Source organism: Natator depressus, chromosome 12 (assembly GCF_965152275.1).
Source record: "Natator depressus isolate rNatDep1 chromosome 12, rNatDep2.hap1, whole genome shotgun sequence".
Lineage (NCBI taxonomy): Eukaryota > Metazoa > Chordata > Testudines > Cheloniidae > Natator > Natator depressus.
In genome coordinates this window covers 37,199,914-37,220,249 of record NC_134245.1, presented here as the reverse complement: position 1 = coordinate 37,220,249, position 20,336 = coordinate 37,199,914, and positions in this window count along the sequence as shown.

Genomic DNA, 20,336 nt, shown 5'->3' with positions numbered 1-20,336 from the left:
TCTAGGCGTAGAGTCAAATGTTGCAAACTATCCCTGTCTTTGTAAGGTTCGGTTCGGTCTCATGGACTGTGTAGAAGCCACTGAACGTGTTATGTGCCTCCATGATGTTCTGTCCTGAGCCAGATCTGGCGTGTTACAGGATGGGATGCCTGAGACAGACAGGTGTCCATCCATGCCATGTTTTAGGTATTCCAAGGGGTCTTTTTCATCCTGCCTTCATAGGGTCAACTTTGAAGATGATTCCCAGAGAGAAGCTGGCAGCCATTTGGAGCATGCCATCATAGACTACGTGCTTGACCAGACACTAGGTAAATGCATTTCAGGCATATGCTGTGATGATAAGAACCTCGCCAGTGTCAGTTTTACTGAGGACATAGCTATTGAATCAATGGATGAGGTGGTTGTGGCACTTAAAGCCCTGGAAAGCTCAGCAGCAAAAGTCCGCCAGAAAATTAACTGGGGTAAAACCAAAATCCTTCCGGTGGTGATTTCGAAGGCATTAAGAGGCACTAGCATCTGAGTAAGTGACCACCCAGTGGTGATTGCTGGTGATTTCACCTACCTCGGTTCTGTTGTCGATAACATGGGTGGCATTGAGAGAGAATTTGAAGCCCACCCTGCAAAACCAGCATCCGTAATTGGGTACCTCTTCAAGAAGATCTTTTGCTGACCGAGCGCCCTGATGTGTAGAGAGATGAAGCTGAGGCTTTATAACGTTTTGGTAGCCAGTGTCCTGACGTATAGGACTGAAACCTGGCCCCTCACCGTGGAGATTGAAAAGAAGTTGGACACCATCCAGATGAAGCATCTCCGAATGAGTGAAAACCTCAAATGGTGCAAATTCAAATCAACTGCAGAGAGCTGCTTCCTAAATCAACAGGATCACTCTCGCAAATGGTCACCCAGTGCTCTCCAAGGTACGGTCATCTGCTCTGAATGTCATTCTAAAACTCCAGGGTCAACCTGCCCTGAACTTTGAGATTCATCCACGCCCCAGTGTTGTGGTTAGCGCCTCTCTGTGTTCAGAGTCACTCTAAATTGTTGTTTGTACGTACAGCGATTGGTTGGCAGGAGCGGGTGAGCTGATGAACATGTGCATTTGGTATAGAAATGTAAAGTGATTGGCTGAGCTCGCCCAGACCAGGGCCCAGAGGTATGTGCTTTCAGCCGAACAGAATGAACAAGAGGTTGTGGCTGGCTGAGAAGATGGTACCTAGAATACACTAACACAAGAAGGGGAAAACATTTAATAATAAAATGAGGGGTATGATTTACAAATTATAGCAACAGGGAGGTGTCCGTCCCTGCTCTAAGCCCTCATTTCAACTCCGGTTTTTAAGAAAGGACACCACCTGAAATGCAAAGAAGGATCAAATCCTCCTTGGTCCGCAGCCACGGACTGTGATTCCTAGCTGGTTCACGGACTCTTGTGACATCGTGCAGGGATGAATTTGGGTCCGTTAGATGTAAATTCCACTGGTGGCGATTTTGCAACAGAAAAGCTTGAAAAACAGACTCCCAAGGAGAAACTGCTGAGCTTGAATTAAAAGGAAAACTAGATCCCATTAACTTGGGTTTGAATAGAGACTGGGAGTGGCTGGGTCATTACACATATTGAATCTATTTCCCCGTGTTAAGTATCCTCACACCTTCTTGTCAACTGTCTAAATGGGCCATCTTGATTATCACTACAAAAGTTTTTTTCCCTCCGGCTAATAATAGCTCATCTTAATTAATTAGCCTCTTACAGTTTGTGTGGCAACTTCCACCTTCTCTGTATGTGTATATCTATCTTCTTACTATATGTTCCATTCTATGCATCCGATGAAGTGGGCTGTAGCCCACGAAAGCTTATGCTCTAATAAATTTGTTCGTCTCTAAGGTGCCACAAGTCCTCCTGTTCTTCTTACTGCAATTTGTGTCTTTGTCTCGTAATCTATTAACCTAGGTACTTACCTGCCCCCTCCTCCCCACCCAACATACTGTGTGTGAATGTGGGTTGGAAGCTGGAACTCTAGTAACCTCCGGCTCTTTAGCAAGCTCTAATTAATGAAGAAACAGCCCGGTGAGGGAGGAAGGAGTTAATGTCAATGTTTTACAGATAGGAAACCTGAAACAGACACAGTGACTTGGTTAAAAAAAATAAAAAGGAAGGCCAGTTGTCAGAATGCTAGCCAGGGACTTGCGTCCAATTCCATCACGAGCTACCTGAGTGACCTGGGCAGGTCATTTAGCCTCTCTGTGCCTCAGTTTCCCATCTGTACAATGCGGGGAATAGCCCCCTGCCCAGCCTCGCAGGAGTGTTGTGAGGATAAATGCATTGTCAGGTGCCCAGGTACTGTCATAGCTGGGGCTATATACATACCAAGATAGATCGCAAAGCACTGCGGAAAGAACCCAGGAATCCTGATTCTCTAGCTGCTGTGTAAATGTATCACTCAGCTGTAGCGAATGCATCCTGCGGTTATTACTTTGTAGCAATACATGTCACGCTCCATGCCTCCCGATTTTGTATTTTATTTTCTGTGCAGACTAGCTATCTGGAACTAAAAAGCTTTCCAACACATGTGCTTCCTTCCCCACCCCCTCTGCTCACAGTGGAGACAATATATACCTAATTCATTCCATACAGGAGCGTCCTGCTAGCTTTCTGAGAAAACCTCTAGCTCACTTGGCCAACTGAAGCCAGAGTAGAACCTTCCAAACAAGCACTTCCACCAATTCTTACAGATAAGACACCGGCTGTAGATCTTGATCCCCTGCCCTGGTAGAAAACCTGCTGAAAGCAAGGACTCCTGGCTTGCTAATCAACTCATGCAGGCTCACTCAATCCTGCAAGATGTTGTTAATAATGAGAACAGGCTGAATTATTCATCACAGGCTGTTTGTTAGGGAATTCCAACCTTGGGGACATCTGGTACCTCTGGATAGTCAGAGTTTCAGATAACCAAAATTCAGCTTGCATACGAATTTGGGATTCAGACAACAGGAATGACAGGGATCCAGATAGCAGGGCTTGGCCTGTGCTCTGCTGCTCTCTACAAAATGCCTAACTTGGAGTTAGATTGTAGCTAGCCTGTGCTGGGCGGGGATTTGGGGAGTGGGTGAGGTGCAAGGAGCCTTCCTCCCTGCCATATGTACCTCTGTTGGGTCTCAGTGTGCCCATGCCCAAGGGCTAGAAGCACAGTGGCATTATGCACTGCAAAGGGCATGGTGCAGAGAAGTGAGCTATGCCCTTCAGAATGTAGCCCAGCTCCTGCCCTGGTGCACATTTCTAGTGGCCTTCTGGCTGAGCTGGAAGAGCCAGGATTGAACCCTCTTTGGGGCAGGGGTAGAAACAACCTGAACGTGAAACTGGCACCAAAACTTTCATTCCCGGACCAGTACCAAGTCTCCTCCAAACACCACCTTACCTTGCTTCTAGCCCCCACTGCACACTAGTGAAACGTAATCTCACAGGGACACTGGATGTGCACAGGTATAAATGTTCCTGGGGCCATTTAAAACAGACCTGTCGGGGGCGGGCATGGTGAAACCTGGCCATGGATCCAGAACTGGGCCCTCCCAGCTTATCATGGCTCTCGAAAAGAACCAAGAAGGTGGAATACTCCATCTGCTGGAGTGATGGAAACCCATTGCTCAAACCACTGAAAAGTTACTGGCAAATACAGTGGAGAGAAACTTCCACAGAGATAGGAATTAGCCATAGGGCTCCTGTTAACATCAACCCCATGCCTACAACCGCCCAACCTGGGAAGGTCTCAGGGAGGGGATTAGATGGGTTTAATGAGGGGGTGTGGCCTCCCTCTAAAGTTGATGGGTAGGGACTACACCTCTCCCCCTGGTGGGTGGAGCTCAACCAGCCCACCGACCCCCCACTGGAAGCAGAGGGGCAGGACAGGAAGTTTAAAAGGCAGGCCCTACTGCTCAGTTGTAGGAGACCTGGGGAAGGAAGGAGATGTCTCTCACCCAAAGCCGAGCCCAGCACCCAAGACCGATGGCTGCTGTGCCAAAGACCCTGAGGAGGTGCCGGGACTGCTGCTGGCCATGTACCCCAGGGAGACGGAGGAACCCAGGAGACGGAGGTACCCTAGAAGGGGTAGTAGGAACTAGCCCAGGGACAGCAGACAATAATCCAGTTGTGTTGCCAGAGTCTAGATCAGCGTGTTTTGGTGGGATCCCCACTGATCCAGTGGTGCAACGCTCTGCTACTGTCAGGGCCCTGGGCTGGGACCCAGTGGAGAAGAGCGGACCTGGGTCCTCCTACCCCTGCTGCCCCCCTTTGGGGGTTGGCAGCCTACTCACCTGAGGTCAGCAGGCCTACACACAGAGCTCTTAGACTGCGTATTGCTCTGCCCTGCCCGGAGGGCCAGAGCCTCTAGGCTGCTAATTCCCCTGTTGAGCGTTGCACTTATAGGCACAATGTAGTGAGGGAGATTGACAGGGAGGGACGGCCACCGACCACTACAATGAGACTGCATGTCTAATTTCTATAAGGCAGTGATGTTCACACCAGTATTTTCACGTTAGAGGTTGTCGCATTGGCATTTGCTTGTGCTGTTCAGCTGTTCCTTCCTTTGTATACGTGTATCCTTTCTTTGTGTCCGCATTCTTCTTGGGCCCAGTTCACCCTCTTGTGTAATCATTTACACCAGTGCAAAGTGCAAAGCTCCCAAATCAGAATGGGAGCTTTTCACCCCCTTTTTACACTGGTCTAAATTACAACACAAGCTACCAGGAAAAGGCCCCCAGTAATGTTCTGGCCTGATAGACTTGCCGTTCCTTTCTCAGCTGTGTCACCTCCGCACCATGACCAGCTGGTAATTGAGTGAGTCAAAATTCCTCCAACAAAGCGCTTTTCTGTCGGAAAATGAAGATTTGTTCAAATCAATATGTTCTATGGGAATGCTTCAACAAGATTTAATTTTAAAAGATGTAATGAAGTATTTTGATAGGGTTTGCCTTATTGGAACAGAACGGTTTGATTTTTCATTCCACAGTGACTTTTTCTTTGGCCGTTTATTTTATATTGTATTATAAATTATCAGACAAAGCAAAATAATATAATCTTCTAGTTTAAAATAAATTAAAAATAAAAATAAGATTAAGATATTTTTAATGCTTTTTTTAAAAAATATCAAAATGCAAAGGAAACATTTGAACTGACCCGTCATGGGAAATTTTGACATTTAATTTCCATTTAGAAAGAGTCCACCCCCCGCAAATGTCCAAATTCCAGTTCCAGACCAGCTCTGCAGTAACCGATCAATCCCACCACTTACCAGCCATCTCTGAACTGAGGCTCAGAGAGGAACATAACAGCTGTGACTGTCATAAAAGATCTAAATTCTGTTGACTTTCAGTGCAAGGTGGACACCTAATGTGCAGGACCCTTCGGAAATCCCAAGTTAAGAGGTGTAAAATTGGAGGGGCAAGGATTAGGAGAGCAGACGATCAGGACTGGTCAAGGTACTTTGAAGTGAGATGGGACGGCACCAAAGTGATCATCTGAGAGCTGACTCCTCTCATGAAACATGTGCAGGATATTTAACAGAGAGCACAGCACTCATGGGGCAGGTGTAAATGGGCACAGCTCCACTGGTTGCTGTAAACGGGCGTAGCTCCACCGAGGACAGTGGGACTGTGCTGGTTTATACCGGCCAAGGATCTGGCCCCATATTCCAAAAGGACTGTGAGATGGGATGAATAGACCCTAAGCTTCAACAGCGACCAAGGGATTAATGGGCAGAGCAGCTACTCCCCCACCTGCAGCTAATTATTGGGCCAGCAGCAGCTGAGATAAAAGGCTGCTCCTAGAAGAGGAAAGTGCAGGAGACTCCAGAGGAGAGGTGCTCCGCTCCGTGGAACAGAATTTCAGGAGTGACCTCTGAGATCATGGGGAGACCCAGTTTGTCAGGGAACCCCAGGGGACTCTCCTCAGACTGAAGGTAGGAAGTGGCCCAGGGAAACAGCAGCAAGTTGATGGGACAGCAGCCTCTAGCTTTTTGATATAGAGTCCCTGGCTGGAAACCAGAGGAGAGGGAGGGCCTGGGTTTCCCTACCGACCCACAAGGAACGGGAGGTAAAAACAAAGGGACAAGGGACTGTCCCTTTGATACAAAGGGAGACAAGGACTGTCAAGCCCCGAGTGGGCTGATGGCTTAGGATAGGCTCCTTAAACTTGTGCTTTGCTGGGCTCTTTACTGCCCAGGAGGGCTGAGTCGAGAACAGGGGCAAGCCAGCCCAGGCTCCAAGGGCCCAGTGATGGAGGTCCCAGAGCCAAAGAGGCTGCTACACCAGGCTCAGCCATGCAGGGGCATCCTGGCTGGTGATTGACCCCTCTCCAGGCTGGTTCTCAGCAGCTCAAGTTCAACTCCAAAGGGCCGGACCCGTGCCAAAGGCAGAGGAGGAGAGCGCAGATGGTGTTTTCACCTGTTGGATGAATGGGCTTGGAGTAGAAAGTTAAAACCAGAGACCATTTCCTCCTGGGGCATCTTCAGCGTCATGTTAGATGCCTTCCCTCCCTCTCAAACGATGGGCACGGGTTGCCCCGAAAACAGCTTCAGATGTTCCAAAATCAAAGCAGCCGTCTGCCTGGCAGCTCTCTGTGCGTGTGAGACGGAGACACACACCCACACACACATACCCACCCTCCCCCCGAACTACCGGCGAGTAGCGCACGGTACTCTCTAGTGACTGCGTGTTTAAAGTCGGGGACACCCATTCAGGAATCCAATGTTCAGCACTGCCACCAGTTATCCTTTCCATTAGTTGGTCTCTTAACCTCCTCTGTGGGATAATGACACAGACACATAGTTCACGAGGCTTGAGTAGCTGCCAAAGCACTTTGAGGACCTAGCAGGGAAGGTACTCTGGGAGGGTGAGTGTTAATTACCCTGAGCACCCCTGGCAGGTTATTGCTGTTAGGGTCTTGGAGCAGAGGAAAGAGCTAGGGTTAGATTTCTAAAGATCTTTGCCTGCTGTGGGCCTGTGATGGCTGCAGCCGGGGTCGCAGGGCTAATGCCCGCAGTGTTTTTACTTCTTTGTAGAATTCAAAGTTGGTCAGTGCCGGTAATTTTTTAATAGCAGGTTCTAACAGCCACCATGTGGACATGGCCCTTTGGCATAGGGGCTTGGCACTGCAGAGCACAGCGCTCTGGAAGGGCCGGGGGAGAAGGGGTCTTAAAAAACCTCACACCAGGTTGAAGGACTTGGCTCCCGCCTGACTCGCAGGGAAGAGTGCCACTGAGTGAATCACCAGCACAGCTTCCCGCAGGCAGCACCCAGGGCTTTCCGCAAACACCTCCCCTCCAAGCACTTGCCAGAACTCTCTCCCGCTAATTGACCCTGTCTGTGTTTGCGCTGAGCTCATCGACATGGTATCTGGGTGCCTTGGACCTGCTTAGTTGATTGGCTCTGTCAAGATCACAGCCCCCTGGAGGGGTGCAACTGCCGTTTGGCTTTTAAAGAGTCAGCAGAGTATTCCAGGAGCCTGCCTGGTTCCATGAGTCTGTACTACGTTCTGACAAGCCAAGAACCAGACAATTTGTTACTAAAAGAAAGCAATGCCTGCTCTCTTCTGAACGCTCCTAAAAGCCTTTTCCTGCTGCTGCTGCTGTAGTTCATTAGTTACTCTGTGTCTGTGCATTTGCCACAGAACAGGCAGGGGACAAGCAAAGCGAGGAGAATTATTATTTGCACCTTCCATCCAAGCATCGTCAAGCCCTGTAGAGACCGTGTATTACCCCTCAAAATGTCCATGTGGGAAGGGGTTATCCCTACTGAACAGATGGGGAAGCAATGGAGAGGTGAAGTGATGTGGGTAAACTGAGGCACAAAGTGGTTACGTGACATGGGTGAAGTGACTTGCCTACGGTTGCACAGGCAGCCTGTGGCAGAGCTAGAAATAGAATCCAGGGACCTATTGACTTCAGTGGGAGGTGTGTGCATGCAACCGCTGGCTGAGTGGAATCCTATGCTACAGCTCAGGGCCTGCCCCCTCCATCGCTCAGAGAGGGGAGGAAATCTGCAGCTATGTTACATTAAGCAAGTGGCACCATTGTGAATGCATGAACAAGTGTACGCAAAGAGAAATCAACGTTCCTTGCAGGGGCTTCTCTCTTTTCCAGAACAGCAATGCTGCTTTCCTCTCTCCCCCGCCGTGTGTGAGAGAGCGAAGCTTTAGCCTGACTTCTGCCCAGGTCCAGGTACAAGCATCCAACTATTGACTTTACAAGGACAGTGCCAGAACTCCACCAATGAGACCCCCGGAGCAGGAACGAGAGGAACGTTTGCCCGTGGGTGGGGTCTGCCTATGGGAGCAAGGATGACTTGGTGAGTTAGGGCTGTGGAATCAGGCCTTGAATGGGGCTGGCTAGGAAATGGCACTCTGGGTTGAGTTGTTGGCCTCCGGTTGTTATGGGCGCAGCACTTTTTGATGCAGCGTTTAGGAAAGTGCTTCGTAGAGCAGAGAGACTGCAGCTACGATACACATTCAGCAACTTTCCACCTAGCGCCGGGGACGCTGACTGCAGTACTTTGCACCAGCATGCTGGCACCGTCCACTGAGCAAGGCCCTGCAGCGTTAGCCCATGCACTCCTGCAGATGCTGCTTTGGGGTCATTAGCAGCTGCCAGCTGGAAGAGAGCAAAGGGCTGAGCTGAAGGCACAAAGCACCCTCCTATGGCATCTGTGGAAACCAAGCTTGTGTGATCCCTGAACACACAACCTGGCAGGTGCAGAGATGAGCTTGGGAAAGCTAGATCTAGTGCCTGGGGTCAGCCTAAAGCAGGAACGTGGGGAGAGCAGAGCTCATGGTGCACTGGTGCACCCCACTGGCGGAGCAGTCCCTAGGGGACCTGTTCCATCCAGTGCATTTAGAGCAGTCCATATGCTGCTCTACATTATGGTGTTTTGGCCTCTGGCCAGCACCAGGATGGGAGGGTGGAACTGTGGCTAAGTGCAGCCTGGCCAGACCCAGATGTGGGTTTACCAAGGTTCACACAGAGCCCATAGATCAGGGGTGGCCAACCTGAGCCTGAGAAGGAGCCAGAATTTACCAATGTACATTGCCAAAGAGCCACAGTAACATGTCAGCAGCCCCCCCATCAGCTTCCCCTCCCCCCCCAGCGCCTCCCACCCACCGGCAGCCCCGCCGATCAGGGAGCAGCAGTGCGGAAACCAGCTCAGCCCGAAGCACTCGCTGGCAGGTTAGGAAAAGAACGGGGCAGCGGCGATCGCTAGGGGACACAGCCCAGTTAGACCAGGATTCGCCAAGTGAAACAGGCGTGTTCTGGCTTCCGTTACTCCCATTCAGGTCCGATACCATGGTGGTTCTCAGTCTTTCCCATTCCCAGACCCGCTCCCATCTGGGGGATCTACCTGGGACCCCTCTCCCATTTAGCACTCTGGAAAAGGCAGGCTGGTTGTGACCTCCTGGTCAAGAACCTGAGTGGGATTATCTTTGTGCCAATGCTGGGAATCTCTAATCTCACCGTTGGGGTGTGAAGATCACATTAACCCTAACCGGGCCTAATTCATCCCTGAAGTCCGGCCAAGTCTGGGTTAACCAGCTTGTTTCTCTGTCTGAGCTTTTTCATTTTCTCTATCGAATGCGTCACCTTCTCCTCCAAAGGCCACGTGTGACTGTGCCCCTCCTCCCCGCCGGGGAGAGTCCTTGGGGGGCAGGCTGAGGTTGCTCTGCTCCTCCCCTCCCCAGCGCTGACTGCACTCCGTCATAGTTTATTACAGATTATTTGCTCCCCATTGTGACCACGTTCGAGGGCTGTTGCTGAATCCGAGTCGAGCAGCAGGACGTACGTAGCGGGAGGCCCGGGCAAATGGAAGCAGCACGTCAATGGTGAGGTCGATGCAGAGAGACAGGCACGTGATGTTTAATGGTGCTGCCCTCCAGCATGAGGACGGCTGAGAAACGTGAAATACAGCCGTGTGTTTCCTACCCACACCCCTTCAGACTCCAGAGAGCGAACCGACAGATGTGCCTTGTTGGACAACCAAGATTTCCTTACCATAAGGATATTTGACTTGCCTGAGGCTTTGATACAAAGGAATCCCACTGAACATATAGACTGGCTAGCGTGGTGAGGGTGAGCCAGCAGGAGGATTCTTCTCTGGATCGGTACTGTACTAATGTCCCGCCACAAGGAGGCGCTCGTCTTTTGGATACGTTGCATAACCAACCTCCTTCCGGCTACTGGTGGTCGTCCAATAGCCTTTTGCACAGGACTAAGGGGCTTAACTCAAGTGTCCTGAACCTGTTCCAGTCCAGGGTGTTACCAGTTCCTCCTGCACTTTAGTTGCAGGAGCTGCTCTTTATTTCACTTCCTGAAAACGATTGCATACTGCTGCTTTAAACAGTCACCACATCCCACCCCCAGAAGTAGCTGCATTTCAGTGATCTCTATGTTTACCTCTTATTGTAACAAATCTGTGGCCACCTGCAATGTCATGGCTGTCCTTATGCCACACGTCACAGGCATTTGGAACTGTGCAGTGACAATGAGGATAGAACAAAAGCCAAGGCCCCTACCACTTGAGCAAACAGAGGCTCTCCATTGGGTTTAGCAGTATAGGGCCTATGACAAACCCAAGCAGTTCTGAATCCATGCACTAGACAGCTGTGCTATATGCAAACATACCCTAATAATGGAATGAACGGAGTGGTGAACGTATCCCTGGACACTAGTCTGAGCTCGGTCGTTTTGCGTGTGAGGTAACGCTTTCACAAGAGGAGAAATATTGCCTTCAAGCTTTCAAATCAAACCGTCTTCATTCATTTCCTTAACAGCTTGCCTGTCCCAGGCTCTAGTATCTTTTCCCCAAGCTTCTCCCTGAGCTGTCATGCCAGCAAATAGCAGCACCTGTTTACTGCTATTTTTCACCTCTGCTGGAGTTCAGCTTTCGCTCTTGATAAATATTAATGGGTGACCTCCAGTTACCAGTTTGCACTAACGAAAGATGCTCTTTATGAGCCGCCTGTCCCCAACTCTGGATGCAGCCAATCTGACTGAGCTGCGGGGAACATGAGACACGGTTCTGTGTATTACCTCTTCCACTAGCTAACTTTCTATTTTGCACCATTTGGGACAAGCGAACTCAGATTTCACATTGTATGTTTTAGGGCGGGCCTGCTCTGAACAGTGGATTTGCAAAGCTAGCAAAGATCTGCTCCCTGCACATATCTTTTGGGCTCATGCATCATCAACAGATTCTGCCCTTAGTTACATCTTATACCGAGACTGGTTCTCCGCTGCATTGGTGCTCGTGTCAACGTTTACACCCGTGCAAAGGTGGGCGTGAAACACTAGCAAACCAGAATGGCAGCCTTGGTACACTCCTTTGTACATGTGTAAACACCTATGGCAAAGGGCAGTGGAGGATCAGAGCTTCAATGAGTTTGCAAATGAAGGCAAACTGTGAAGGTAATGAGGTGCCACAGATATATCTCAAGGTGGGTTTTTAGCTTGCAAAATCTTTATTAGTGGTGGTGATGATACACAAGCCAGTATGAACCCAAGCTGATTCTCCTTTTCCAAGCTGGCACACAGAAAACCACTCCTTACATTGGGAAACACTTTGAAATGGGTTTTAATTACAACTGGTCAAATATTTTCCATCAAAACTTTGACATAAAATGCCTTTTTTGATCAAAACCAAAGTGTTTGTGAAATGTTTTCCTTTTGGTCAAAAATGTTCATTTTTCAATGACAAATTTTGAAATGCAAAATTTCAATTTTCTCCCAAAATTTTGCTTCGTTTAAATGGGGGAAACGACCTTTCTCTCACTGCTCTTCCCTCACCTTTTCACAGAAAGATTTAAAAGAGAGAGAGAGAGAGCAAGGCGGGGTGGAGGTTACCCACCAAAATTATTTTTTTTTAAATTAAAGAATTTTTTGTCAGTTGAGGAAAAATTCAAAATGTTAAAAAAAATCATTTCTTTTGAAAATTTGTCATGAAACATACTTACCGTTTTTTCAACCAGCTCTAGTTTTAATAATAAACACAAACCAAGTGCATGTATTTGCCATGTCAAAAAAAAAAAGGCAAGACAAAGGTTGTATATCAGAGTTGAAGATGAATGAACGTCGCACCAATCAACAACCTATTACCCACTTAACAGATTGCTATGCCAGGTACACTGGCAGCACAGAACTAGCTATCAGGTGACAGGTTCTAATCCTGGGTATGCATTTGGGTTCCTGTGAAGCCTCAGGCAAATCAGTTTCACTCCTCTGTGCCTCAATTTCCCCATCTGTATAATGGCAATAATCATCTCTACCTCCTCGTGGTGTTGAGAAGCTAAGTTAATGTTTGTATTTATCAGCATGAATTCTTATCTTGGCATATTTATTAGTATTCTCTCAGCAGTTTGCATATATCCCGGTTTGAAGCTGGTCATTTTAAATGGTGCGATTTATTTCTAGAGGGGTGATGATTTGATTCTTGATGTTTAGAAATGCAGCTGTAGATGCTGCGTGAGCCATTCTGAACTTGAGTATGGATCTCAGCATGTAAGAATGTATTATTTTAAACTGATTTCTTCAAAAAGGTGTACTTGTCTATTAGGAATAATTAAAAAAACCTACTCAAACCCCAATCACTCCTACACTGTATCAAGATAAAATACACATTCACAGCTCCTTCCAGCCATTAAATCATCCATTCCCCTTACTTTTCCCAGTTAGACTCTGTATGTATTTGGAAAGGAGATTTGATGAGTCTGGGAACTGGTAATTACGGTGGAGTCTTTTACAAGGCTTGACCTTGGTATCTCTCTGTGGCATGGCCCTCATTACTGCACTCACAGCTTAATGGTTTTTATCCTCAGGACATGCCCAAGACAGACAGCACTAGGATCCCCATTTTACAGGTGAGGACTGAGCGGACAGAATGCTGAAAAGACTTGCCCAAGGTCACACAGGAAATCTGTGTCTGAGCTGAGAGTTGAATCCAGGCATCCTGAGTCCCAGTCCCTGTCCACTAGACCATCCTTTCTACCCCTTGATGGGTAGTCACTGAGGGTGACTGGGATTTTTGCTATTGACTTCGGTGCGGCCAAGATTTCACCCTGAAAGGTACCTTCTCATGGTTACTCCGGAGTCTGTGTAAAACGAGTTGGTGGATGTCTCTCCAGTTGCTAGTGGATAGGTGCCTGTACTGGAGCTGGCACTGAGGTGCACCGTGGTGAGTTGTCAAACACGTTCAGCTGAGAGGCAAGGATGGGATGGCCCATGGAGACTGAAGTCCCGTCTCCTCCCCAGAAGTGATCCCTGCAGGTCTGGCATGGAGATGCAAAGGAAGGACAGCATGAAGAAGCTTTGACTCTCCCTGGGGTGTGGATGTCAGCCTAGCACCATTCAGTGGCGCTTTATGAACAGGGAGTTTAGTTTTAAGATTCACATACAAAAATCTTTTTACCCCTCTCCTAGATTGCGCGTCCATTGACAAAATGTCTGAGAAACAGCAGAATAATTACCCCACAACAATACTAATAATCAAACCTCGGAACTACAAGAAAACCCATTTTGTTCCCCCTCAGCCCCATACAGATTCCATCAAAAAGGCATTGGATCTCACAGTACTGCCTGGGGCTTGTGTCTTAAATTATACATACTTTTGAATTGACTAGTTAGAGAAATATTCCGTTTTCAAACAACATACCAGGAGCAGGATTACAGAGAGGGGGTGGTTTGGGGAATGGCCACGCTGACTCCAATGAAGTGTCGTGTTTGAAATAAGCTTTAATGCACACTCTGACTCACGGAACAGCTGGAAAGAATAAGCAGTTAGTAATTTCCATATTAACCTCAGCATAGTAGGAACAGAGCATAGGCAGAAGATGCCACAATGGTGCTAAAAACCTCTGCTACTATAAATCAGGCCAGCCGAGTTGGGGAGTGCTCGCTGGTAATGCGGTATCATTCGCATACAGCTCCAACAGTGTGTTAGATGCATCACTGAGACAGGAAAGCGAGATCCCTGCCCCAAAGAGCTTCCAGTAGGAATACACGCAGAGGCTGGGACGTAACAGGAAGCAGTCTGATACAACAATAATGGTGACGGCAGGGCCAGATCCCCAGCTGGTGTAAACTGATTTAGCTCCAGCTGCAGAGATTTCACACCATCTATGGATGCAGTCCTATGTGCTGTCAGTTCTGTGAGGCCAGGGTTGGCTTTAAAAATGTGTACGTATATCGCAGTGTATGTATATTGCAAATGCCCACTGCATGCTGAGTTTAGAGACTGTCTTGTTGTTCTGTGTCTGTACAGAGGTTAACACAATGGGGTTCTGAGCCATGACTCGGGGTCCTGGATGTTACCGCAGTGCAAATACTAATTGCAAATTAAGGGCCTGATACCGCTTCCTTTAAAATCAATGGGAGTTTGGCCAGAGGTTTCAGAAACAGCAGGCCTGGGCCCTAAGATCTGCAGCAAAATTCTCCTCCGTTCTATCACAGAGACAGCACCGAAGTTGATTGGCGGGGGGGGATGTGCAGCCACACAAAGCGAGGGGAGTGTTTAGCCTGCCATGCTGGTAACCAGAAACCATGTTGTTGTGGGTACTGAATGGCTCAGGGGATTGGTACTGAGCATATGGATCACCAAGCACTGGCTTGGATGCAGTCATAGCTGAGGGCCACTCGAGTCTGACAGCAGTTCGATGGCCTACACAGAATCGTTATGATTATTTATTGCAGCGCGTAGGAGCCCTAGTCATGGACCACGACCCCAGTGTGCTAGATGCTGTAGGAAGCCTCACTCCTGAGGACTGTCACATCAGTCACCCCCATTACAAATGCCATCCTTGTCCATTACAAGCGAGACTGGCTACTGAGACTAGTTTATCTTGCTACCACTACAGAGGTCCCTGTATGTCAGGGTGGAGGACCATGTGTTGTGTAGGGACTTGTGCTAGCTATGTCCATCCTGTGGCTAGTGGATTTCAGCTATTAGTGTCTTCAATCCCCTTTCACCAGCTCTAAATTCACTTTAAAAAGATCAAAAGGACCGCTTTTGCCCACCAGCCTGACTGGAATTGCTGTGGAGAGTCCTCTTTAGAGTCTGCTGGAGCCACGGCTCTCCCCTGAGGAGGTGCTGGCTGCCAGGGCAGATGTTTTCAGTCCTTTCTGAAGCTGACTGAGAAATCCCCCCCCTCCCCCCCCCCGCCCACTCAGCTTGCGTTTTGCAAACAGCAGCCGCAGGAATAATGCCATGCAGAGTGATAAATGAGCTGCTCTGCCCAGCTGCATCCAGGGCCCCGGAAGCGGCCTCTGATGCCTGCTGTGTGCCCGTGCGGTGAAGCACTGCCGGGAATTGGAGATCCACGTTTCCCCCTGCAGACGGAGGACTACAAACAGCGTTGGCAAGGAGCCAGAGTACAGGACCAGGAGCCAGGTATTGGGGTGCTGGGCCATGGTCTTTCTCTGCTGCCTTGGCGCATCATGTCATTTCTCCGTGCCTCAGGCTCTCAAGCTCCAAAACAGTACTTGCATCGAGATCTTGTGGGCATGTTTTTTTTTCCCGGCTGATGATTTATTTTCTGGAAAACGTGGTTTCAGGTTGTCTAAAACTGTCTGCAAATTCGAGTCGAATTCGGAAAATAGTTCCAGCTGGGGGGGACCCCAAAGGGTTGAAACGTTTTGTTTTGACATTTTCTAAATGACACATTTTGACTTTGTGTGACTTAAAATAAACAACAAGGGGAAGCGACCAAAAACAAAACGAAACGTTTAATTTGGGGGTTTGGGGTTTTTTTTCTATTTTTGGTGAGAAAAACTGAAAAATTGTCATTTTGGGATCAACCTGAAATTTTTTTTTCCTGAATTTTTCTGTTCAGCCACTGAATTGAAAAATCAATTACTCACCCAACTCTCCTTGCCCTCTCTGTCCCACAGGGTGGGCTATGTGAGAAGGAATCCATATTTTTACAGTGCTCCAAGATATAAGGATCTCACTCGGTATTAACAGGAGGGGTGGAAAGATCTTGTGCCGTACAGAAAATACTTTTATTCGTGAAGGGACATGAGAAAAATGAGTATTCAAATTGAACTGAATAACCATCTTGATAGTTGGTTGATGGAAGCTTTTCCACCACTGGCAACTGGCCGTAATAACACAAGGAGCTGGGTAGTGACTGTGAGCACTGCTGCCCTCTAGGAGTGGGAATCACACCTGCCCATGCGGATGTCGTAGTTTCCATACCGCTGAGAGCTCGTGAAGATTCTCCTTTAGCTCAAGTGTGCTTTTAGAGCACAAGGATCTGAATTCTGTCCCTGCTGCTGCTGTGAAGTTCTCAGTACAGCATGTGACATGGCAACAATGGTGGCGTCCTGAGTGGCTTTGGATTTTTAGACTAGTAGCAATATTGAGCACTTACATAGCGCTTCATGTTTTCAAAGTACTTTCCATATATTAACTAGTTAATTCACAGAGCTGCCTTCCCTACAGGGGTGCCACGTATGATATGGTGAAAAACAGAAAACAAAATTATATTGTGGTAGCTCCTGCAGCCACAGTCAGGGATCAGGGCCCCGTTGTTTCAAGGGCTAGATATGTGATGAAGACGCACAAAGTCTAGAAACCAAATAAAGCTGTAAACTACTCTAGAAGTAGCAAGTCAATCACCCGTTTAACACTCCTACTGCACATGTGCCCAGTCCACTCTGAGACTACCTGCCAGCGGTATCACCCTGCCGTCTAACCCCGGAGCAGACCTAGAAGGAGGCATGGTAAAACTCCAGCAGCTGGTCTGCAACGGGGTGCTTGCACTTTTGTGGGAGGCCAGACGGAGCTTGAATGTCTCTGCCCCACTCCCCAGTGCTGACTTCACCACCACCACAACGTGAGATCAATGTTGCTGTTACTTTTTAGACTGTAAGTTTTTTTGGAGGCAGGGAGTGTGTTGTCCTGGAAGTCTGGGCAGAGCCTGGCACTACTGTGGTACAAATAATAGGATATAACTTATACATTCTCATTGAAGTTAGAGAAAATACTGGTTAGATTACATCGCCTGTTCTTCTACGAGGTGGGATTGTTCCCTTCAATCAGTGCTTTGAGACAGTGTGGCCCAGTGGCTAAGGAGCTGGACTGGGGCCCAGAACACCTGGCTTCTATCCCCAGCCCTGCAATGGGCATGTTACTTTCTCTCTGTGCTGATTTCACCATCTGTAAAATGGGGATATTGACACTTTTCTCCCCCATAAAGCTTTGAGATCTGTGAGTGAAAACCTCCCTATTCATATTACTTATTATTTTGATGACTCAAGCAATGAGCTTTCTGCCTCTTTACTGAGACCATTCTTCAGTGTAATAGATCCCTCCACTGGGAAATAGCATGAAATACATTTAAATTCAATATTTTCCTCCCAACAGCTAACGACGAGCCCTTCTCGTCTGATTTTTGTCTCAGTGCGAATGTGCTGGTGAGCCCTCCTTTGATACGGCATTGCCTTCTCCATCACTTCTCTCCTAAGGGGTGATGGTGGGGTTCACTGTGGCAGAGGGGAGCGCATGCAGCTCCTGTCTGGGATTTGTCAGGTGAAATGTATTAGCTTATGAAACCACCCAAGTGAATGAACGGAGGGAGGGAGTTCTCCACAGTACCTGGCTGGAACTGGTGCAGACTACAGCCGCTTACCCGCTGCTGCTGGTGGTGGTTGTTTGTTTTTAATCCATGAGTCACAGGGCCCTCAACAGCATTGGTAGAAGAAAAGTCAAGCTCTCTGCCTGATCAGAGTTGGGGTGGATCAACAGGAAGGGAATAACATGAACAACGCTGCTCGCACATCCCTGCATGTAGGAAAGGGGATGCATTAGAGACTTTTAAAGAGTTACCTACGCATTTGTTTCCCATTGGTTTCAGTGGATGATCCAGGCATAGAACCACTGCACCATCAGGCCTATAAATAAAGAAAATGTAATGAGCTGCTTCTGCCTCCTGGAAAACTTTGGGGAAAAAATCCCTTTAGAGACAGTTCTCCTTGTGTATCATGTTTTATACTTGGTTCCCCCCCCAACCTTTATTGCCAGGGCCATCTGCATAGAAACAGGATCTTCATCCCTTAGGAGTCCTTCTGCCCCCTCCTGTTTATTCTCCAGCTGATGTCAGACAATCCGTTTGATCTCACAGCCACTTGCCGGAGAGGAAGAGGATGACAGCAAGACCTGATCTACCAGAGTCCTGTTGTAGAGCTGTAACGGAGGGGAGTCAAGCCCACATCCCTGCATGGGCAGATCACGATATTGCAGGCACAGGTGTTGTCTGCGTGTGCAATTAGTTGATATCCATGCCCAAATGCTTGACAGCACCTGGAATAACCAGGTTTGCTCTTCTCTGTGGTAGATCAGCCAGTGCACAGAAGTTTGAAACTTGCACCTGGATAAAGAACAAGCAACAAGAGAAGACGGACTGAGAAGGAAGAACGTTCCTGTTTTCATGCAAAAATCTCCACTAAAAAGAAAAAAGCAAGGCAAATTTTTTAAATGATTAAATGTTCCTAAGGAATGGGCTCTGGGAGACTAGGTGTTAGACTGTCTTTCAAAGCTGCTTCCTAGCCCCCTCTCTCTCATGAGAACTATAAGGATGTGCTGATATCCTATGGGCACTGGAGCTATAAAGAATCTATACATATCCTGATTACCTATAGCTACTCTGTGCTCAATCATTCTTCAGAAAACTAGGCCTCTCTAATCTATCTATCCAGGCCTTTATGTGGTGCTCATCACAGGCCCCTGGACTCGTCCTTACGCTGTGTCCTATCACAGTTACTGGTGGCTGCTACCTATTGATGGCAACTTACATACCTTGGGTCTGATCTTGAGCGGTCCTGATTCTCTAAAGGAGTCTCTGCAAGGTGATGAACAGCACCCCATCTTTACCTGTGCCATCCGTGGAAGTGCAGAGCACACAGCACTTTGTAGGCCTTTATACATGGTGGGAATTTTACACACCCGAAGTTGTACCTCTTGGAACTACCCTCCCCCACCTGCGCATGCACACGCATCTTCAGTGACAATGTTGAAGCATCCTGACTGTTTCCAGAACATTTTTTAGTTGCAAATGTGTGCTGGATGTTTGGATGGTTGACTGAAGCCAGTGTTAGCTGTCTCTGAATGTAATAACCCGTTGCATTTCTGCAGTGCCTATTAGTCAAGGACACCAAAATGCTTTACAAGCATTAAACCTCAGAGTACTCCTTCTGGTAGGTCAGTTTATTCAAGGCTTTATTCAGGCATCACTGCAATGCAGCTAGCTCTGGCTTGGATCACATCAGTTGTTTAACAGTGCACAGCAACACTACATAGCATTTGAGGATGAATAGGGAAAGGAAATACTGTCTCTGATTGCAACTGCAGGGGGATATTAAGTATTGGGTCAGGACACAGGGTTATTGCTTGATGAAAAGGGCTGTATAAAAGCTTGGTGGTGGTGTTTTCTTATGCAAAGGGCCCTGGGACCCATCATGCCCCAGGCAGGCAGTGTGAGGCTTCAGGGTGGTGCTGGAGTATCAAAGCACCCACTGGCCCTGCTGGGCCCTTGTGTTCAGTGGTGACTCAGAGGGAAGAGCTCACACAAAGTGGCCAGGGCTGTCCCCTGCAGCCATGCCTTGTTCCTTGATGGCTGTTGTGCCCAAGGCAGATTCTGTCTGAGGCTGCCCCCGGGCTGGTCAGGATCAAAGCTCTGATTTATTTGGGAAGTTCCTAGATGGGGGGGGGGGGGATTGGCACAAAGGTCTCAAAAAGGCCCGATACAAGCGGTTGGCCATAAAATTAGCAATAGATGATACCAGCCAGAGAAATGTGTGTATGTGTGGGCGGTGGAGGGGGGTAAGAGCTAGCTTCCCTGGCAGGGGGAATGATTAGGGCAATGGGCCTCCAACTCCGCAGCCATCCTGGAAGCGTCTTCCCAGCCCCCAGCCGCACGTGGGTAAATGCGCAAAACTGCCAGAGAAAAATCTACCCAGTTTTGCAACTCCCCTTCCTCCCCCGCGGGGCCAAGGAAGCCTCGCGCTGGAGAATCTCCGGGCGGGCCAGTGCTCAGAGGTGTGTGGTTTCGCCAGCTTCCTCCGCCTGCTGCAGGGAGATTCCTTCCAACTCCAATCAGGGGCCAAGGCTCTGGCAGGCGCATACGGGGCTGCGCGCTCAGTGGGCGGCCCGGCAGACAGAGCCGGGTTCCCGGGTGGCTTTTCCTCCCTCCGGGGGGATGGCCGGGAGCGCGTGAGAGGGGAGAGCTGCAGCCCCGAGCCGTGGGGCGGGTGTCGGGCTGTGCCGGGGCAGCAGCAGCAGCTGCTGGGGGTGGGAGCGAAGTGACCCACCGC